At 40.8% G+C, this 20557-nt stretch overlaps 1 protein-coding gene across 4 annotated transcripts in view; it reads left to right on the top strand.

Moving 5' to 3' along the window:
- The window catches only part of LOC124722032 (neither inactivation nor afterpotential protein G-like), a 271109-nt gene that overhangs the window by 151398 nt on the left and 99154 nt on the right, over positions 1-20557 (top strand). The window lies entirely within an intron of this gene.

Genomic DNA, 20557 nt, shown 5'->3' with positions numbered 1-20557 from the left:
AAGCCAATGGGAGAAAGGAATGGTGAGGGGAAGGGAGAGGGCAGGGTCTGGTGTGGATGCCTGGGAAGAGGGGAGGAAGTGGGAGAACTGAAGGGAGGAGGGGGGAAGGATAGCTCCACAAACTAAGAGGTATAAAAACGATCCGTTACACTGTTTAAATAGGTACTTTTTTTGTTAAGCTGCATAAGCTTGCAGATTTTTATTTTCTGCGTCACAGCTGAGAAGTAACGGTAGCGCCGCACAGCGATCATACAGCGAAGTACTTTGCCACAAACCCAGCTAAAGAGATGGCGTGGCTAGGTAGGTCCAAACTCCAGTGAGTGCCATGGAAACGTCAGACATGCGCCGAATGTTGGATAGGCAAACGTTCTTCGTTTCAGTATCCACTTTCGTGGGAACATACACAGCATCTGTGCACAACAAACTTTCTTATTAACTTTAATTTCATTTATATTTACCACTTGTTAATATCTTTCATTGAAGCTTTGACTTTAAAATTACGGTACACTGTCATTTTAATGAGTCTCCACTTCGGCATTAGCAGTTCAGGAATTTTTCGTCTACTTTTATTGTTGTTGCCACGAACTGTGTGAGACCTCCCTTTGTACAAAATCTATTTACGCTCTTTTACTACTGTAATAACTGCAGCCAGCATTTCCATGCACAATTAAATCTTAAAATATACATTCAGTCATGAACCAAACATACACAATTAACGGAAAAACAAACAAAATCAGAATTAGATATTTTTATTGTAATGCAGTTTATTTTATTTTAAAGGTAATGTACAACAACCAGTTTTCCAAATTACTTCCCCTCTCTCCCCCCCCCCCCCCCTCTCACAACCACTCTCAACAGACTGGGGTAGCTCTGTGTGTAGAGTTGCTGAGCTAGCAATCCCTACACATGTATATTTCCTCGACGTAAAATACAACAAGAATCAAGAATTTTATTCACCGTAGACCATTTTACAATGATGTTGGCTTCGTCATACAAGATGTACTAGTACATACAGAATAATAAAATAAACTTCTGTCAATACATTATAGAATACATTTGAAGCATGGCAGTGTACCAAATTACAAAGGATAGCTTTTAAAAGTTAACACAACAAGCTATCTTATAATCTAATATAATATGGTATTTTATTGTTTATAGTATAAACTTTGTAATTACACACGATTAGCCACAGCACAAAGTAATATGTTTAACTACAGACAACTTTTAAATGCTTGTATTCTCCTCAGGCATCTCAAAGAATTCTTTAATGTCATAGAATGGATGATCTGACAGCCAGCTGTACCACTTAATTTTAAAAGAATTTGTATCCATAGACTTAACATGAACTGGCAGTTTATTGAACATTTTGAGTGGGTTAACTTTGTGGGAATTTCCTGTTCTCGTTAATCTGTGGCGCGGTATGTCTAAATTACCGTTAACCCTGGTGTTGTGTTCGTGTATTTCCCTTCTGGCAATAAATTCTGAAATATTATTTTTAATATAGAGTACAGACACATAGATGTATGGATTTATAATTGTAAGTATTCTGAATCTGGAAAAAAGAGGACGACAGTGCTCCCTATGACCTCTTTTACATATTATACGTATGACTTTTTTTGTAAATTCAATACGTTTTTGATGTGAGGGGAGTGCCCCCATATAATCGGACCATGTGAAATATGTGACTGGAATAGCCCAAAGTATGTCACCATGAGGTACTCCAAGCTCACTACCTCCCTTAGTTTCAAGAGAAGGTATGCCACCCGAGTTATTTTTTCAAATACATGATTGACATGTTTCTCCCAATATAGTTTTGAGTCAATGCGAATACCTAAGAGTTATACCGACTTACTGCCTACTTCATTTGATGTTCCCATTAGAAGTTGTTGTGTTTTGTCAGGGTTGCATAGGAGCTTATTGGCTGCAAACCAGTCCAGGGCCTTATCTACTGTTTCTTTTGTTAGATTATTCAGATCTGAAATGTTCCGATGTGTGGTAAGTAGTGTTGTATCGTCAGCATAACACACAACAGGTGAGCTATATTTTTAGGTAAATCATTAATAGCGACAATGAAGAAGAAGGGTCCAAAGATACACCCTTGTGGTACACTTGTGCTGATTTCCATGATGGAAGAATTTAAATTTCTGACTGAAACGAATTGTTTTCGGCTACTTAAATAAGAATTTATCACAGATAAAGTGCTCCCTCTCACCCCATAATAGAAAGTTAAGCCTCAACAGTACAGTCAACCAATGAGAATTGAGCTACAATCAACCAATGATACCGTACAGCGCGAATCGACTGTAAATTAATTTTTGTTGTTTACAAAACATGAATTGCGTGAACGGAGGAAGAAAAGGAATATTCGTTACGAAACAGCTGGGAGTTGCAAAAGGCACAATTCGTGCCGATTCGGCAAACTATGAAACTTTGTTTCTGCCTCCTTTCATGCCCAAAAAGCCATGATATTCAGAGATATTTAATGTTCTGTGATGTTTGTTTATATTGTAATGTGGAATTTATTAAATCTATGAACACGAAGTAAACACCTAGTGAAATTAACGTCTGTGGCAGTGTAAACATCGTGCATTTGTGAAAAATATATGAGAATTCATACCCCAAGAAAACGAAGATTCACCATGAGCTTTAATACGGTATTTTGTATATGTAGGCCTAACTCGATGTTGTATGGTGGACGGCATTTAACCTTGGATATGGTGCGTTTGCAGCGTAGGGTGGTTTTTTTCCATAACTCCTGCAAAAACTTTTGAATTTGTGCCCTCTGTAAACTTAGTGAATTTCTAAAAGGCTGTTGACAAAAAAATCATTGATTGATACTTTAACTATACAGCACTAGTATATATACAACTGGGGATGAAATGTATGTCATTAATGCTAGGAATTACCGGCTATGTAAATATGTACTATTCGTTTATTAGTTATTGCTATTGCAACAGTGAAGGTGGGAAAACACAGAAAAGCATACAAAAAAAAGAGAAAAAATTTCCAATTATGATTATCTAACAATCATTACCATAACACCCCCTCGACTCAATTTGCTAATTTCATTAAGTATCTGCAAATTTCACTAATTCCATCTTTGGACGCGGTCTACTGAACTGTGCACTCATAGTACCTTTTGTTGAATGTCTCTCGTTCCTCATAGCTGATGTGTTGAAACTTCAGATGTCTTTCGTTAAGCGGCTGACGTATGAAATCGTATTTAATATTCATATGCCTCAATCCTCCAAGTTCCCACTTCTGTAATAGATACAGGCATGATACAATGTTCAGTTTTCATAAATATTTTGAATCCTTCAGGAAGATTCTTCAGCCACAGGGCGTCTGTTGTAGCTATTGCCGAAACAATATGTTATGCTTCTGCCTCCTTTTAGCCCAACAAACATTATTCCAAATACCTGGACTATGTATCCTGTTGTAGATATTCAATCTTCTTCAGTCAGAGACAAAAACCTGAATTTCCGTTTTTGTGACACATATGAACGTCAAGTGCTCCTTTAATATACCGTACCTAATTTTGACTACTTCTTAGTATCAGTGATTTTTCCGCAATCAGAATATAATCTACATACAGTAGCAAATAAGTATTATAACCACCAGTGTTTTAAATAGAGAGACATTCTATCAACTTCAGATTTTCAAATCCTGATTTCCTTCATTAAACTGTCAAATGTAAAGTTCTAAGTTCTTGGAGCCCGCCTCTGGCCATATAAAACATTGTTGAGATTGCATACAAGTCCTTCCTAACTCTTTACAACTTGAGGAACTCTCTTAGGGCTTTAACAACATCATTTTCAGTGACCTTGGTAATGAAAATTGACTCTGTGCGATATTTTTGGTTTGCTGGTTGGTAGTTTGTATTAGGATTATTTTTGACTAATTTTTCAGCATTGCTCGTGAAGAATTTGTTGAAAGAGTTCACCACAACTTTGCGATTAGATATAGATTCATTGCTGAGTTTGATTTCTATGTTTGTGTGTGTAGGTTTGTATTTACCCTCTTTCCCTTTTCATAATAGTCCACTTTGCTTTTACTTTATTGCTGGATTTGTCAATGTACTCATCATTTTGCATCCTTTTTGCCTGTCTTATCACTCTTCTTAGGATACATGTGTAGTTTTTATAGTATTCTGTTAGTTGGGGGGAGTCACCACTTTGTTTACATAACATCCGGAGTATTGATTGATTGAGTTTTATTTTGTAGAGACCTCAGAGATCATCTGAGGCATTACAAAATCAATATTACGTAGTATAAATGTTACACAAATAATTACAAAAACAAGAAAAATATTACACAATAAAAATATTACACAAATAATTATGGTACCTTCACACAAAAACAAAACAGAGAAACTTCTAGTACAAATTGATATTGCATAGTAAATTTAGTCAATTACAGACTTACTCATATATAGAAGCATATAAAAACTGATCACAAAGTGTAGTCACACCATATTCTTTGCCTCCCTTAAAAATTTATCAGTTTCATAAATGCTGAGCTCAAGAAGAAATTCTTTTACTTTTTTTTTATTGTTGAATTGGAGGATCCTTGATTTTATTTTTATTTAGGAAATCAGACAATCTCTTATAAAAAAAATTCTAAAATTTTTGAAAATACTGGCAGTAGGGCTATTGGTCTGTAATTTGAAACACATTCTGGATTTCCTTTTTTGAACAGTGATTTCCGTTTTGTTGTTTTTAAGCATGCAGGGAAGGTTCCTGATGCCAGTGAGCTGTTGCACAAGTGTGTCAAGGGTTCAGCTAAGGCAAGACAACATTTTTTAATAATTGCATCTGGTATTCCATCAATTCGACATGAGTACCCTGTTTTTAAGGTTTTTACAACTGATAAAATTTCTTCAGTATTTGTGGGTGAAAGGAACAATGATGTAGACACATTTCTCACGCTATTGGATGATGGAGGTGATATTTCGTTGTGTTCGTCCAGTCCACTCACCAACTGTTCACTTATGCTTGCAAAATATTTGTTAAAGGTCCCTGCAATTTTTGTTGGGCAAGAAATCATTTGTGCTTCATAACATAAGTTTATATTTTTATATTGTTTAGTTCCACTTGTTGTTTGATTTTTTGTAACTTCCCATATAGCTTTAGATTTGTTTTTTGAATTTTCAATGTATTTGTCATTTGCCGTTTTTTTAGCTTTCCTTACAACATTCTTGAGGCCCCTTTTGTAATTCTTCAGGTACAAATGAAATTCATGAGGCATGTTTCTATTGTGTGTGAGAAAGTCTATATTAAAATCACCACATATAATTGCATCCTGTTTCTGCTGACTTATTTTGGGTAGAAGCAAGTCTATTTGTAACACAAAATCATTAATACTAGTAGAGGGGGACGGTAAATTGTAGCCACAATTAGATTTAGATCTGTAAGCTTTATGGCTGCACATTCAAAGATCTTGTCTGTTCCTATTTCCTTTAGGGTAGGAAGCGGACTAAATTCAATGTGTTGTTTTATGAAGATGGCAACCCCACCATGTCCATCATTTGATCTGGAGTAGTGTTCACACGATTTGAAATTTGGTAGTGAAATTAACTTAACTATAACAGTGCAGAGCCAGTGCTCTGCTAGGCATGCTACTGAGATATCAATGAGTTCTCTGGTCAGCAAAGTTCTTAAGTCATCAGTTTTGTTGCTTAAGGATTGGGCATTTTGATAATAGATTTTCAGGTCTGAGTGGGGTTTACTCAGGGGGCTCGAAGTCATATTTACTGTGTCACTGACCTTTAGTATAAATTGTGCTGTATTCCAAATATGTTGACTTCCGAGCAGTTGTGCTGGCTCTGTTGGTCGTCCTTGGCAGCCGACTCATCTTAAAAAGGTGGTGCTGGAAACTATCCACATGCACATCACATTGCTCAGGCGTCATACTGTCATTTTGGAGGGCTGTCTCGATACTGTTCACCATCACAATATTGATCCTTTCAGGTTCCTGACCTTTCTGAGTAGTCACTGGTTTGTGTTTCGTCTCTGTGACTTCGTGACCCATTTGTCTAGTGTAGTTTGCATTGTATGGTCACTATTACTCTTTTTATTTCCCATGTTATTTGTATTGATCCAATTGCTTATTAGCATCTGTTTATGGTTTCTGACTTTTGGTTTCTTATTGTCTCCCATAGTTGTCAGGAAGGCCATTCTATTGCAGATAATCTCCTTGCCACATTTGTTTATGTGGAAACCATGTGTTGTGAAGTGGTTTCTGGCTAGTCTATGTCAAAGTTCACAGAAATTATTTTATTTATTTATTTTTTTATGTATGCATGTTTTACTAAATTCAGTGCTTGTATCAGGTCAATGTATATTTTAAGATGTAATTGTGAGTAGAAATGCTGGCTGCAGTTATTACAGTATTACAAGAGTGTAAATAGATTTTGTACGAAAGAAGGGCTCACACAACTCGTGCCAACAACAATAAAAGTAGACTGCACTGCTAATGCCGAAGCGGAGACTCGTTAAAATCAGATGCTGATGTATGACAGTGTACCGTAATTTCAAAGTGAAAGATTCAAAGAGAATTAAAAAACATGTTATTGAGCAATAGTTTTTACAGTATTGAAGAGCTTATGAATCATTGACAATAAAAGCGCAGTTAATATTTCCCTGACATAATAAATATGTGTAATTGCTCACATTTAAATACTTGCTGTTTCTATGAAATTGTGAAACAGTGTTAATGTAAGAATGGAAATAATCTTTGATGTGAGAATCACTAGCTTTTTTTTTTTTTTTTTTTTTTTTTTTGTACGTTGTTATCCCACTTGTATATTTTTATGTTAATGTTCTTATGGTTTTATTTAAATTGTAATGTCTAAGCGACAAGTAAATTCAATTATAAATTTTCATGTACATGTATTTTAAATTGTAATGTTTATTGACCAGTCCTATGTCATTTTGATGATGTACTTCAAGGACACTAATAAATTGAATTGAATTGAATGAAAGATAATAACAAGTGGAAAATCTAAATGAAATTAAAGTTAATAAGAAAGTTTGTTGCGCACAGATGTTGCGTACGTTCCCATGAAAGTGAATACTGAAACAAAGAACGTTCGCATATCCACCTTTCGGCGCATGTCTGACGTTTGCATGGCACTCACTGGAATCTAGCCTAGCTAGCCACGCCATCTCTTCAGCTGGGCTGGCAGCAAAGTACTTCGCTGTATGACCGCTGTGCGGCGCTACCAATACTTTTCAGCAACGACACAGAAAATAAAAATTTGCAAGCTTATGCAGCATAACTACATGCATTAAGTCACAATAAATCGCTTAAAATCAAAATTGGTAAGCGTATCGGTTCCCTTTGGAACGTATACAATTATTATCGAATGCAGAAAAAAATTGTACCCATGTAAGTAGCGTAAGGGATTGTTTTTATATGCCGTAGATGGGCAAACTATCGTTCATGAAACCACATCTCAAATTTTTGGAAGCTGCAGATGTTGTGGGATCTGCAGCGTAATTGGAAAGTAACTGTAAAGTTCGATCTGAAGTTACGTGGCATCGCTGATCCCCAGTATTCCCGTTTGTGTCTGTTATGTGGGGTCTACTATTCGGTAACTGCGGTTTTTTATGGGATCTGCAGCGTAATTGGAAAGTAACTGTAAAGTTCGATCTGAAGTTACGTGGCATCGCTGATCCGTAGTATTCCCGTTTGTGTCTGTTAATGTGGGGTCTACTATTCGGTAACTGCGGTTTTAGGTAGTGATTAACCGCAGTTAACGAATTCGGAATGTGCATTCATCTCTCAAGGCTAACTGTCATTTATCAACGCAAATTAGTCGCAAGAAATAACTAGAAGCAATAAATCTAATTATGTGCTAACTGTTATTTCTGGCCAGGTGAACAATGTCATTGCAACCAAGTGATATGTTTTCGTTTGTAAATGCAACTCTAAGTACTTGTCTGGACCTAAGATTAACGTCTTCCGTAACCAAAGGGCAAAAAGTTACATGATATCGTGTTGTTTATATTTGCAACTATTCTTAAATCATTTGTTACATGATATACGAAAGATACGCTTCTGCACAGAAAAACTTCTCTAAACAAATCAGTCAGAAGTAATTACGTTTTACATTTCTTTTTTTCCCTTTATTGTTATTTCATGCCCTGCTCATGTGGGCTGGCAGCAGCACAATTCACCGCTCTTCAGCCAAGAGACTACGTAAAACAACATAGGAGTAACGGAACGTACGTAAACTATGGAGATAAAAGATGAAGTTTCCACATTTAAAGGGGGAAACAATGGCCGTTAAAATAAACAAAACGGGGTAGTTTCACGAGGCACGTTTATATAAAATCCACATATAATTAAAATGACATTTGACGAAGACGAGCACATAAACACTGGTGGCACGAAGAGTACAATTAAAAAAGCTGATCACAGCAATTAGACCTCCATGGCACGACCACACTGACCATACACTGCCCAAGGCGAGCACTGAAATGTGACAGCGTAACTTGCATTAAAATCAGAAGGACCTGCCAAAGGATGGGAGGTTAGAGAGGAGGGAGAGAGGAAAGAAAGAAAGATGGTCCGTGGATGAGGGGAGGGGACAGGAAGGGCACAAGGGGAGAGCCAGTCGCACACCAAAGAGCAGAAGACAGAAAGGGTGGGGAGGGAGCAGCCTAGGAAAGTGTACAAAGACTGGGAAAGGAAAAGTGAGAAAGATGAGGGGGGGCGGGGGGGGGGTAGGAGGGAGAAAAAAGCAGATGGGGAGGGGAAGGAGAGTGAGCCCAAGGGAAGAGAAGAGTGGAGGTGGGTTCAGAGTTGGAAGGAAGGATAAATATTGGTGTGAAGCACATCATCCAAGACGGGAGACGTTGGAAGTTCCTTTGGGATAAGAGGTGGAGGGTGCAGAGTTGGAGAGAGGGTGGGACACATCGGTAAAGGCACGGTAGGAGGAGGGATTGGAGAGAAAAGGAACACCAGGGGGTGAGGGTGATCGAGGTTGCTGTTGGTGTAGAGGATACAGATGTGTTCAAGGAAATGGAGATGGGGGAAGAGGATGATGTCATAGAGGATCCTCATTGGGGATGTGAGACAGACAGAGAAAGCGATGCAGAGCACATGGCTTTCAAGAATTTGGAGGGCTTTATAGAAGTTGGGAGGGGCAACACTGGCGTAACAAAGGATGGGACAGATCAAGGATTTTTAGGTATGAAGAATGGTGGAACAATGCAATACCCAAGTCCAGCTCGAGAAGAGTTTCAGGAGGTGGAGTCTGCTGTGGGCTTTGCATTGGGTGGTAAAGAGATGCTAAGTCCAGGTGAGGTTACGGTCAAGATGAGGCCAAGGTATTTCAAGTGGGGTTAGGATAGGGCAATCATAGATGGTGAGGTAGAAATCAGCAGAAGGATTGGGAGGTGAATCCTATGAATCCTATGACTGCCTGGGTTTTGGAAGGATTGATTCAAAGGAGGCACTTTTTGCACCAACTGGTAAACTGGTTTAGGTGGTTTTGGAGGAAGTGCTGGGACCATTGAAAGATAGGGTAGAGAGATAAGAAGGTGGTGTCATCAGCATATTGAAGGAGATGCACGGGTGGGGAGGTTTGGTCATATCAGTGATCTGCAGGAGATATAGGCGAGGAGAAAGGATGGAGCCCTGGGGCACACTTGTGGTAGGGTGGAAGATATGGGAATTGGTATTGTGAATGGTGACATAGGATGGACAGTGGAGAGGTAGGAGGTAGTGAGATGGATAAAGTTCATAGGAAGGGTGTAGGCTGGCTATGGTTTTGAGCATTATGGGACTCAACTGCTGAGGTCATAAGTCCCCTAGAACTTAGAACTACTTAAACCTAACTAACCTAAGGACAACACACACATCCATGCCCAAGGCAGGATTCGAACCTGCGACCGTAGCGGTCGTGCGGTTCCAGACTGTAGCGCCAGAACCGCTCGGCCACCAGCGGCCGGCAAGGGTGTAGGTCTGCAGCTTGAAAAGGAGTCCAGAATGCCATACACGGTCATAGGCTTTCTGGAGCTGGAGATTAAGGGAAACAAAAATAGCAGAGCAATGGGGTGGAGGGCAGGAGTGCAGGGGGGGGAGGGAGGGATCTGGGGCAGGTGCAGGGCAGGGCGCTGGGAGAGGGTGACAGACAAAGGAGATGGTGAGAAGGACTGGGAGGTGGTCACTGTCAATTGGATCGAGGACTCCTGTGAAGTTACACCCAAAGAGGTTGAGGGAAGCGAGGACAGTACTGGAGATGGTGTTACTTTTGGGACAGGTATGTTGAGGAGGAGGACTAGGTCACCATGGACAGTGGAATCGAACTGACACCACCACCAGGGTGTTGGCATGGTCGCAGCTATGAATGTTAAGGTCTGCAGCAATCAAATAGGTGGACAAGGTGCAGTCAGTAAGGCAGAGGAATTCGTAGGGGATGGGGACTGCAGGACAGACATAGATTGTGGCACAAGTGACAGTGAGGAGGGAGGGGGGAAAGACACTGAGGATCATTCAGCAGGGGCTGTGGCCAGACAAGGATATGCTTAAGGTTGCCAATAGTGACGCCATCTCATGCTAAGGTGCAGGGATCATCAGTACAGTGAAGGACATAGGAAGAGGTGTGGACAATGTGGTAAGGCTGTAGGAAGATTTCATTCAGGATGAAGGCATCAACCTTGTGTTGGGAGAGGGTATGCATGAATAGGGGCTTGTTTACAGGGAAGGAGCGGATATTTTGATAAATGAGGTGATACTGTCGTTGTGCCTGGACAGAGAGAGTGAAGTGGAAGGAGCTCAGGTGAGAAAGCTTTTGTAGAGGGTGTCGAGACAGTTGAAGATGAAGTGGGCTTGGTTATGGGAGTAGGTGTTCGGGTGCAAAATGGAACAGGTGGTGAGGGAGATCTGCTGGAGTGTGTGAAGGCGTTTGAAGGGGTGGATGTTTTGAAGGACGATGATAAGGAAACAGATGATGTCTTCGGCTGTGGAGGTGAGGATGGGTAGAGGGAAGTATTGGGGTGGAGGGTTTTATCAATGGTACAAACAGGGATTGTGAGCTCTGGTTTGGTTGATGGGGGGTTTGCCTTGCATTTAGAGGATTAGGTGGGCTAGGCTTCATTACATGTATTTCAGCAAGGAGGGGAGACCCAGTTGGGGCAGTTTTTGAGGAAATGAGAGGCTTTGCAGTGGGGGCTGTTGGGAGGACGTTTACAGACAGAGGTAAGGCTAACGTTATAGACAAGGCACTCTTGGCACAGATAGAACTGTGGAGGGGAGCGGGAGGAGCCAACAGGCTTCCGGCAGTCACAAATAAGGGCTCCCTGTGTGAGTAGGTGGTCGATGGAGAAGGGGGATTTGGTGAAAAGAAAGAAGGTGGATTTTGGGTCACTGTAGATACTGTGGGAGGAGCGTATTTTGAGGGCAGGATGGTTGTTCAGTTCCGCCAACACCTTCACTACCATGACCACAGGTCTGAGCTTTGTGATCCTGGTGGTGAAGGTCTCCAGGGCAGTGGGGGTTTGGGGATAGTGGGGATAGAGGAGAGGGTAAGAAAGGGTGTATGGGTGGCATGGGGGCCAAATGTGACACAGGAGATCTTTTTGAGGTGGTCAGTTTCGAGGGAGGGATTGAGTTATTCAATAAGGATGGAGTCCTTTTGGGGAATGAGTTGAGAAACAGGGGCACTGGGGAAGCTTTTGCGGATTTCCAAGGTGAGGGCATGAGCATGAAGGAACTTGGGGTTGCGGCAGGAGAGGATGAAGGTGTGCATGCCAGGTGGCTGGAATGTGGGAATAAGGGATGTATCCATGGGTTGTCAGAAAGGATGGGTGATGGAGACGGTTTTTTGGAGGAGGGGCAGCAGTGGAGTTGACACTATGTTGTTTAGGGTGTTTTTTCGTGAGGGCAGCCTTGGAAGAAGGGTGAGGGGTAGGGTGGAGTGGGAGGTCAGGGGAGGCAGGCTTTTCTTGGGGTGCAGAGGTGCCGACAGAAGGTGGTGTCAGCGAATTGTCTGGGATGGTGACTGTGGCCTCGAAGGCTGGATTTGTAGGGCAACTGGGGAGGGGGTATCTCATGAGGAAGGATGATGGCGGTGGTGATGGGGGGGGGGGAGTTGGGAGGGGGAGCAGGAGTGGACTGATAAGTGTGGGTATAGAATATTGGGGAGGAGGTGGAGTGGGGCGGAACAATAATAATAGATAGGAGGTTTGGCATCAGGAGGGGGGGGCAGATGAGGTACTCCATGAAGTGATGGTGGAGGCAGGGGAGGGGGATGAGTGGAGTGTCCATGTTGAAATGGGTATGTGCCTACCATCAACAGGCATTGCCAAGGTAGGGAAATAATGAGCATAGAGATCATGCAAAACAGGGGAAGACGAAGATACAGCACAGTGATGACGGGCAGCCAGCAGCAGACCCCCCATGATTGCCAGCATCTCTGATGGCACGCTCCTTCCAACTGGGGGCCCCCTTCACAAGGTGATTGTTCACACCTCAGGTCACATCTCTTGAACACCTGACAGAGGGACCAATTGGCAGTTTGGGAAGGTCACAACTCGTGCAGTCACCCTTCCCTGCGCCTTGCCTGTACCAGGGGTATGTACAAACCACAATAGGACTGAGCTTTGTGATCATCGCAGTGAGGGTTGCAGAACAATGAGGTGGTTGGGGATGACGGGGAGCGGAGGCGGTAAGGAAAAGTGTGAGAGGTGCATAACGGCCAAAGGTGATAAGAGAAAGTTTCCAGAGGCGATCAGTGTGGAATGAGGGAGAGGGGGACTCAATAAGAACATATTCCCTGCGAGGGATAAGCTGCACAATGTGGGCTCTAGGGCCATAATTTTGTATTTCTAAAGTGAGGGTGTGAGCATTGAGGGATTTGAGATCAGGTTTGGAAGCAACGAATCCATGCTGGGTGGGGCTGGGGATGTGGGAGGAGGGGTTGTGTCCATGGGGGGATCAAAAGGAAAAAGGGTGGGTTGTTTGACGGGGTTGACCTGGGGGAGGGGTGAGTGCAAGGTGATGGGAGGCAGGCGTTTAGTGTGAGGCAGAGGCACTTTGAAGGGACATTGGGTGCTCCGTGGTGCCAACTGTGACGTGGCAGGCAGTGACATGGGCGGTTGTAGCAACAAGGTGAATGGGGGAAAGCCACCCTAATGAGTGGTTGTGGAGTGAGTGGGGTCAGGAGCAGGAGGGGGAGCAGGAGCAGTATACAGGTGGGGATACAGTTCTTGGGAGGGGGTGCAAGGGGAGGAGGCTGTGGGACTGGAGATGGTGCATGGGGTGGGGGATGGGGGGGGGGGGGGGGGGGGAGCCTGGAGAAGGCAATGCAGGAGGTAATGGTGGGGGCAGGGGAAGGGTAGGTGTAAATAATTGTAGTTGTGGAGTTATCCATGGTGGACTGTACAGAGGCTTACCAGTGATAAGTGTCAGCGAGGTAGCGAGAGATAACGAAGATGAGGTTAACCAGGAGACAGAGATGGGAGGATAGGAGGACAGAATGGCGCCAGTGGCGTCTGTGTCAGTGGCGGTTAAGGGAGGCTGAGACAGTGGTAGGCGGAAGTAGACAGCGACAGGGAGGAGTTTCCAAAATGTCGATTTTACCCTTGGGAGTAGCCTAGGCCTCGAAAATCTTCCAGCTTGGAATGTGTGGGAATCCAACCACCAGGATGATGGGACCCTGACCTACGCAACAGTATGCATGGTTCCAGAAAGTCAGTCCATCCCTAGGATCTCAGTTACTGAAAAGCAATCATTCACAGAAATCGTTGATATCATGAAGTCACAGTTTCGCCCATCCCTACAAGCGAAACAGTTCTGTTTCCCATGCATTCAGTTCAAGATGCCCACACCGGAGTTGCTGATGCCAATTCCACTTTTCTATGTTAGCATGTGAGCTGCCATATATCGACAGCCCTGAGCAGCAATTTGCTAGTTGTATCTCTCACATTCTGGTAGCAACTTGGACAAAGATTTCGTTTTAAGTTTCACAAGAAACTGTCAGCATTAAGATGCATCTCCATAGTTACACTGTTTTCTGTTTCTTAACAAAATAGCTATCATCACCCACATTTCTTAACAACCACCTTTGTGGTAACATATCTATATTCAGCAACCAAATGTGTTTGAAACTGTGGTGTTCAATTTCATATTTGTGTTGGAGCGATGCCCAATAGTTGGTGGTATTATCACTGTTTGGAGGGCATGAGCATGTATGAATGTTCAGTTCTGTAATATAAAACTGAAGCATGGTTGAGGTGTGATAGACTTCCTGACTGTCCACATATCATCCTTTTGAATTTATATTATATGTATATATACTCACTATATTTTCCACTCATTTTCTTTCTTAGATTCCTTTAAAAATAACTTCTCTGCTACCCATTACAATTACATTTCATTTATTTGTGATATATTGGCAATAAACCATTTCACCTGAGTTCATTCACAAACTTTGGAAATACCCTTTCCTCTGACAAAGACAGTCGGAAGACGTTGTGGCAACTTCTTCAGTTGTATCGTCATTGATATTTTAAAATATCGCTACACAGAGTGACTGAAAATTTAGTTCAGATACCTGCAAAGATAACAAAGCAGTTAGAATCTGCATTTCACACACAAACTTGGACTCACACTTGTCTTAATACTAAAGTAAAGCTAAAGGAAGAAGAAATGTAAACATCCAGAGGGTTGGAATCCCTCCTTCCACACGGAAGTTGTTGTGGGTTGAGCTACTTTCAGCACCAATTCTCCACCCCTCCAGGGGGCACACGACTCTGGGTGGGTTTGTGCTTGGCTATCACGGGGCCCCAGCATTTGCAGCATTTTTTCCTTCTGTGTTGCTTGTCTATCCTCTTGCTATCCTTTTTCCTCTCCCTTGGGGAACACATCTGGGGTGTTATTTGGAATGTTCTGCATTGTCTGTCACTGTCGTCAGAACAGTCTCCCTATTGTTTTTCACTCCCTTTTCCTTTCTTTGTTTCCCTTCTCCTCTCATTCCTCTGCTTTGGCCTTTATAGTTTCTCTTTTTCTTGTCCCTCCCTCTACGAGTCTGTAGGCCAGCATTTGACGCATAACAGGTGACTGGGTAACGAGTAATTCCCAGCCCCAGATCAACAGGTAGGGTTTGCACATACCCTATGGTACAGGCCAGGCCCAGGGAGGGGTGACTGCCTTTGTTGAAACCTTCCCAAATTGTCGATTGGTCTCTATGTCAGGTGTTTGGGAGGTGTGACCTGAGGTGTGAACAATCACCTAAGGTGGGTGCGCCCCCGTGTGAAGAGGGCCCCCAGTTGGAAGGAACTCGCCATCAGAGAAGCTGGCAATCATGGGGGATTTTCTCGCAGTGAGTCATTCATCTTCACAATAAAATAAATGTAAATGTCGTGTGACGACAGCCTGCCATTGGATAGACCATTCACCGGGTGAAAGTCTTATGATTTGACGCCACTTTGGCGATTTGTGGGTTGAATCTTCACAATTAACATCTACAAATCATAAACGTAATGAGGCCAGCAGTTCAAAGATCCTTCTTGCTGCTCCATGGTTCCTCTTAGTCTCATATACTGAAGACGGTCAATCCTTTGCCACAGTAAATCCGTTTACTATTCAGAAATGTGTTGATGCACTTGTCGGCCCTGTGACATCCTGTTCTCATTTACAGAATGGCACTTTGCTTTTGGTGACTGCTTCTGATTCTCAAGCATGAAACTGCATGCTGCCTCGCTCCTCCATTGCTACTCTGTTCGTCACAACGCCCATAGAACTTGGAATTCTTCCTGCGGTGTTATTTACACTAGGCTGCTCGACGGTCTAACCGAGGCCAAAATAAAATCTTACATCTCAAATCAGGGTGCCATTGCCATCCATCATGTAATGAAAAATGTAGCTTCCTCCTTAGTGCCAACCTGCACTCTCTTTCTCACCTTTGATAGAGTGGTGCTTCTGTCCAAGAACATAGCAGGCTATGAAATTATCACAGTTCAGTTGTACATTCTGAACCCAATGCCATCATTTCAATTCCATTCAATTCAATTTATTATCATCCATTTTATCATATACATGATATAGGAACTGTCATATAGAAAGAAAAAAAGAGAGAGAGAGAGAGAGAGAGCATGATTTATATTTTTAACAATTAAGGGAAATAACATTTTGTTAGTTACACTTTACATATTTTGTCTTCTTTTTACATGAAAGATGAGAAAAAAATTAACAAGGTTTATACAAAGAAAACCCCAGTAAGGGGAATAACATTTTCTTAATTACCCTTTAATATTTTTCTTAATTAAACTTCACTTATTTTGTCTTCTATTTACATCTACATCTACATTTACATTTATACTCCACAAGCCATCCGATGGTGTGTGGTGGAGGACACTTTACGTGCCACTGTCATTACCTCCCTTTCCTGTTCCAGTCGTGTATGGTTCGCAGGAAGAACGACTGCCAGAAAGCCTCCATGCACACTTGAATCTCTCTAATTTTACATTCGTAAACTCCTCAGGAGGTATAACTAGGGGGAAGCAATATATTTCATACCTCATCCAGAAACTCACCCTCTCAAAACCGGGACAGCAAGCTACACCACACTGCAGAGCACCTCTCTTTCAGAGTCTGCCACTTGAGTTTTCTAAACATCTCCGTAACACTATCATGCTTACCAAATAACCCTGTTGGAAAAAAATGAAGGATTATGCAGAAAAATCAAAAGATGAGCACTATCTGTTTAGATAGCAAAGAAATTTGTCAACATTATGGAAACTCTGACCAAATAGTAGCCTCTTTAATTCTTTTTTAAATCTATGTAAGTTTTGTATGCTTTTTATTTCTTTTTGTAAAGCATTGAACATTATTTTGGGTAGATACATCACACTATTTTGGTACATGGATTTTGAATGTATGTTTCATCCTGCAACAGTTGGCCAACAACTCTACCATGTGAATGACCTAACAACAAAACTTTCTTCTTCTTCTTCACAGCTTTTTCTGACTTCTTACTTTTCAAACACTTTTTGAAAGTTAGTTGTGTCCTGTCTACTCCTCCATCTATTGGTGGCTCATTAGTTTCCAACTGTGACAACAGATCAAACATGTTTTGCACATTCACAACCACACTGTCTGAGAATGTCTTACTCCTATTTCTTCTATAACTTTTGTCACTTCTCACTTCTTTTTTCCCACCTCTTTTTTCCCTTCTCCCCCCTTAACCTATCCAGATCTTGTTTCACTTTATCTAGTTTCGCCTAAAGGGCAACTATCTTCTCCTCCTGTTCCACTATCGTCCTATCTCTACAGCAAATTCTACACAACTAATCAGCCTTGTATATTTCCCCAATTCCCACGCAGCTCCAGTCACCCACATGAAAGAAACTGCAACAACCCCACACCACTCCCCAGAACTAACAATCCCATGGCAAGTCATACACTTTTCACTCATGGCAAACAAATTTTAGCTTTAGTCTAAGTTAAAACAGGAATATCTTCATAGACTACTCAATTAGCATATTAAATTTCTTAGAAAGTTTAGGTCTAAAGTTCAGATACTAATTCAAAACTTTTGGAGAAACAAAAACAATATAACCTGTATTGTTTATGTGACAGGGCTACAGAGAGCCTGAATGAAATTGATCTCATATTTGCATGACAGTCATGGGATCCCAATGCACATGAGCAACAATATTGTGGAACAACCAAACACAGTCTTGGTGGATCACAATACTACAGCTGTAAAATTCCAAAATTTGCCAGTAGATGCTTCTCCCTATTGCAGGAAGAACAACACAGCCTTCTTGAATAATAATAATAATAATAATAATAATAATAATAATAATAAAAGCATATTCTGAATGAGAAACCCACTGCACAATCTTTCCTTTTATATAGAATATTGATGGCATTACTCATAACAGGGATATATTCTCCATGACTGCAATCCATGCTTTGTGTTCTTTAAAAAATATATACAAGTTACTAAGTCACAAATATTTGTTATAAGTCAATTCATAATAATTAAGTCACAATATAATATCTATCTCATAGTCTGTATTTTCTTTACTTTGAAATGAAAGCTAGTTTCTGTATTGAACAAACGAAGGTGGGTGTTCATGGGTACTTACTTGTAATAGTTCTTGTACATGCAAGGTGCTGTCATAATCTAAACTCCTATTTGGCAGTTTGTGATGTCACACCAAGCTTGCATTGAACATAGGCAGAGGCATGTAATTGGAAGATTGAAGCCAGCATATTTTCTCTTCTGTAGCCTGAATTCGGTGTGAAATAGTGAGTTTAGTGATGGTGAGTGCATAGTGTTTAATGTGTTTGAATAATATTTTAACCAGCGGTTTCACAAAATGAGTGATTCTAATACTGATGTTATAGAAAGTGCTTCTAATAAATCTTTCCACTCACAGCCATTCAGTGAAAGGTAGAACTTGTTAAAAGTAGCCAACCTACCCCCAGTCAGCAATTTAAAGACAGAGAACAAATCCAGAAATTTCATACTATCATTTAATCCTGATATTTACAACAAAACAAATGGGTTATGCAGCAGTGAAAATTTGTGTAAACTCTTCTGTTGGCTATGTTTGTTGCCTGGAAAGAACAAATATCCTTGGGAAAGTAAATCTCATGGTTATTTAGACCTGAATAGTCAACACACTGCAATTTCAAGGCATGAAAAATCAGAATCTTGTATCCATGCATGGATAGCCCTGGGCACATTTGGTAAAAGCAGGATTGATCTGAAATTAGATGAACAGAAATGTGCAAGTATTTTACAGCACAATGAAACAAAGAAACGGAACTAGGAAATAGTTAAGACATTGAAGCAGCCACTTGCTTTTCAGGATAGTACCATTTCAAGGACACAGGGGAAGATGCAACTCCAATAATGGAGGCAATTATGTAGAGTTAATTCATCTGTTGGCTGAGATTCACAACAAAATTGATAACCCACTTACCTACAGCCTCTGTGTTCACCAGATTATCTCCTCTCATCCAAAATGATTTAATTCAAAGTGTACCTGGTGTTATGCTCTCTGAAATAAAAACTCAGGCAAAAGAAGCAACATTTGTTGCTATTTTTCTAGATTAAACATCGGATGTCACAAAACTTTCCCAATTATAAGCTGTATTCAGATATATATACAAAAGACAAATTTGTGAAAGGTTTGTAGGGTTTAGTGACATTAGTGTTGATGGATTGGTAGAGGTTGTGGTAAAGGTTATAATAGACTGTTTTAAAGAATCTGAATGCAAAAATAAATTGGTCACACAAATGTATGATAGGGCAGCTTTCATATTGCTTTGAGAAAGTGTGATGCAAGGTTGAAAGCGTATGTGATACTCCAAGGAAGAGAAGGAAGGAGACATGCACAGAAACATCTGTAAAGCATGAGTACAGGAGCATGTACCTCGAGATATTAGATATTATATTCATGCAGTTAAATGACAGATTTGATACACTGCCTGACTTAAAGTTTATTGAAATGTTTAACTCAAAAGAAATTCTCAAGTTTTGCAGAGGGGTTTCCCAAGGGGGATTTTGGAAAATTGAGGCCAATATAATTATAGGAAGTTTTTTGATGTTATTAGGTTAAAGTCTGAAGTGAGTGCTACATTTTTCCATCACAACATTTTGAAGTCAAATCTGTGAGGGAGATACATATTTTCCTGTATCAAAATTAGCTTCATACTGGACTTTGAGAACTCTATAAACTCTGATGACTTACATTAACCAGTCATCAGTAGAACAATCATTTTCCACTAAAAAGACTACAGACCTCCACTAGGAATGCTCAAGGACAAAGTTGGCTGTCCACGTTCTCCATCATGTCCACAGAAAAGAATCTGTTGGTGCAGATCATAGTTTACAACTCATTTTTTGATGATGTTGCTGAGAATTACTGTTAGAAAAACTGCAGAGCAGAGTTCCACCACAGATAAAACGACTGTGAGTGAGCAATGTCGCATATACATACAACTAATAAGTGTCATGTATGCTTTACCAACATTTTCAGGATGTGCCACTGACTCCTACTTACTTTTTGCATCTGCACTGAAATACTAATCATTTGCATATTCAATTATTTTGTACACATCATGCCAGTTTCACATTTGTTGTATGTTGCCTTCATAGTATTACAGTTTTAATAGCCAGCAGCATATATTTGGACTCAAATTGATCCTATTTTGGAGTCAATCATCACTAATTGAGCATACGTGGTGAAGTACACAGCTTTACACTATCACTGTCATTTCTTTTGTTTTAGTCCATGTACCCAACATTTTATGGTCCACTGCAAGAACACATCTGTAGTAAACTGCTTGTTCACTGCCACCGAGGTGATCAGTTTTGCTGAAACTTGTACAGCATAAAGATATATTTCAGGATAAAGAAATCATTAATTAATATTAAATGACAAATTGTTTTGTGAACAATAACAGTTATCTGTGTTGAACTGGTATGCAGGATTTCTGTAATATGAAAGATTAGGTCAGTATTCTTCTTTGTGTGGAGACTGTTAATATGACCTACATTTTTTATGGCTTAAGGACTCCTGGCATAGAA

This window comes from Schistocerca piceifrons, chromosome X (assembly GCF_021461385.2).
Source record: "Schistocerca piceifrons isolate TAMUIC-IGC-003096 chromosome X, iqSchPice1.1, whole genome shotgun sequence".
NCBI lineage: Eukaryota > Metazoa > Arthropoda > Insecta > Orthoptera > Acrididae > Schistocerca > Schistocerca piceifrons.
Note: the sequence above shows the minus strand (reverse complement) of the source record. Positions and strands in the feature narration are given on the sequence as shown.